This window comes from Athene cunicularia, assembly GCF_003259725.1.
Source record: "Athene cunicularia isolate RWA chromosome 23 unlocalized genomic scaffold, athCun1 chr23_part2, whole genome shotgun sequence".
NCBI lineage: Eukaryota > Metazoa > Chordata > Aves > Strigiformes > Strigidae > Athene > Athene cunicularia.
Window position 1 is genome coordinate 31,619 of NW_020799131.1, and position 2,424 is coordinate 34,042.

The 2,424-nt window shown below is 53.1% G+C and overlaps 1 protein-coding gene across 1 annotated transcript in view; it reads left to right on the forward strand.

Moving 5' to 3' along the window:
* Window positions 1-2,424, forward strand: part of FAM76A (family with sequence similarity 76 member A) — a 17,256-nt gene that overhangs the window by 921 nt on the left and 13,911 nt on the right. The window lies entirely within an intron of this gene.

The following is a 2,424-nucleotide window of genomic DNA, read 5'->3' on the forward strand; positions in this document are numbered from 1 at the left end:
GGCGGTGGGAGGGGGGGCTGATCACAAGCTCCCAACACCACTCCTACACCCTGGGAAAGGGGGTTCTGGGTGTTTGGGTCTCTGGAGCTGGGTCAGGGCAGAGCAAGGTGGTTCACAGAGGGAAAGGACACGTGTTACAGAGCCCTGGGGTTTTAGGCTGGCAAAGACTATGATCCAGGGGGAGCCCATCTCGCATTTGCCATCTAATACCGTAACCGGAGCTTTTTTGGGGTACAAACAGTTGCATCCAGTGTGATCTGAACAGTCTTCCAAGCTCTGCAAAGCTACAAACTGCTTTACTGCTAGTGAGGCTATCCTGGAAAATCACCGAGGCAGTGGCTTTCTAAACGTTTCTTATTACACTTCCTTCGGTAGCAGCTTTACAAATGCTCTGCCTTAGCCAAATGTTTTTCCCTTGGCGACCGTGACTGCTCTGGCAGGTTTGTTGTTCACGTTCTGAAACAAAATCGCTCCTTTTCCTTCAGCTCGAGAGATTAGCAACTCCCACCCCCCCCCGACTTTTTTAGGTTTTATTTCATGTAACAGATCGCTCACAGCGTTTACGTTTTCCAGGTGTGCTGTCAAACCCCAGAAAGCTGGGCAGCCCCAGCCCTCCACCTCCGCCTGATTTCCCCAAGAACCTCTCCTCGGAGCATCGCAGCCCCTGAGCAGCGAGGAGGGTTTTGTTTAAAGCCATCCGCCGCCCCTGCCAAGCTCTGCCTTCTGCTTCCACTGACTGATATTTCCCAATCACAATCAAGCATCCAGCACAATGCAATGAATTTCATGAAATTAAGTATTTCTCCTACACACAGCATATTTGCCCGGTGATTATAACTAGTCCCCGAGGTAGCCAAGCACAGCAGAATTTCAGTTTAATATGCACACCCACGCAGCCTTACTAAAAACCCAAGACACTCCCCCGGTCCTTCTTGGGAAAGACTGAGCACTGCAGTGAGCATCTCATATTTCAGCTTCAGCACTTGCACAAACTAGGACTGGGAATACTCTGTCATCTGTTGTGAAAAAAAAAAAAAAAAAAAAAAAAAAAAAAAAAAAGTAAAAAAAAAGAAAAAAAAAGTGGGGAAAGAAGTTTCCTAAAGATTTCAAGGTATCCCTTATGGCCTGAGAGAGAAGGGTGTAAGAACACGGGAATGTCAGGCAACACAGGCACAAAAGAGACCAGGTCACACCACTGTGGGTTTATTAACACGACTGTATTTACAGCCTTTTGTTCACTCTACACAGTGAACTTTTAACACCAAAATGCTTTAATTGCCCCATTTGTTTGGGCAGGCAGCATATAAGGAAGCTCACAGCACCTGTTCTGCATCAGACTGTAAAAAAAATGACAACTACTTGATTAAAAAAAATGAGCGATTATTCAGTGTGTGTGCGCAGTTTATGATCTGCCCTTGCTGCAGCACCTCGAGTCCAACCTCACACCCTGAAATGAAACGGGGACAAATCTTCCTGGTGTCCGCAGCTGCCAATGCCAGCACCTGAGCTGCGGTTTCAACACAACGACCTGCAGTTTGCAGTGCTGACCCTGCCCCAAACCAGAGGCAGATCCACCCATGCAAACCACAGTCCTGGCTGCGCCTGGGACTTGCAGATGAGCAGCTGCTCCAGCACAGACCAGCAGCTGCCAGAGTCAGAGCAAAGGGGGAAATAAGTTCATGTGAAGGTTTTCCTTTTGCTGCAGACACTACCTCCTACCTCATTCTCCCTTCCTCTTCCTCCAATTCTCTTTCCCTCAGCCCTTCAGGCACAGTTTTCCCTCTGCCCCTGCCCTGCTTCTGTCTCCTGCCCTTCTGGCTCTGCTCCCCCTCGGCTCCACTCTCAAGGTGGAGACACCTCCTCCTCCCCCCCACATTCTGCTCCTTTCCTTCCTCCAGACCTGACTGTCCTTCACCCACCTCCGCACAGGCCTTCCCCTCCCGACAGCAGCTCCGCAACTCCCCAGGCCCACTAGGCCCCCTCCTCCCAGCCCAGCCCAACCCTAACTCAGCCTCTCCTCCACCTCCAGGCCGGCACATCCTCCCAAGCCTGCCCTTCCCAACACACACCAGACACGGATCTCCCTTTCGCTTTGCCCAAACTTAGCCCGGCCACCCCCAACCTTTGCCCTTCCCTCGGCCCAACTCAGCCCCTTCCCCCAGCCTTGGTCCTACTCAGCTCAGCCCCTTCCCTCGGCGCTGGCCCTGTCCAGCTCAGCTCCTTCCCTCGGCGCTGGCCCTGTCCAGCTCAGCCCCTCCCCTCGGCGCTGGCCCTGTCCAGCTCAGCTCCTTCCTCCGGCCCTGGCACGGCTCAGCTCAGCTCAGCCCCTTCCCAAGACCCTGGGCCGGTCCAGCTCAGCTCCATGCCCCGGCCTAGTTCCACTCAGCCCATTCCCTCGGCCCTAAGCTGGCCCAAGCTCAGCTC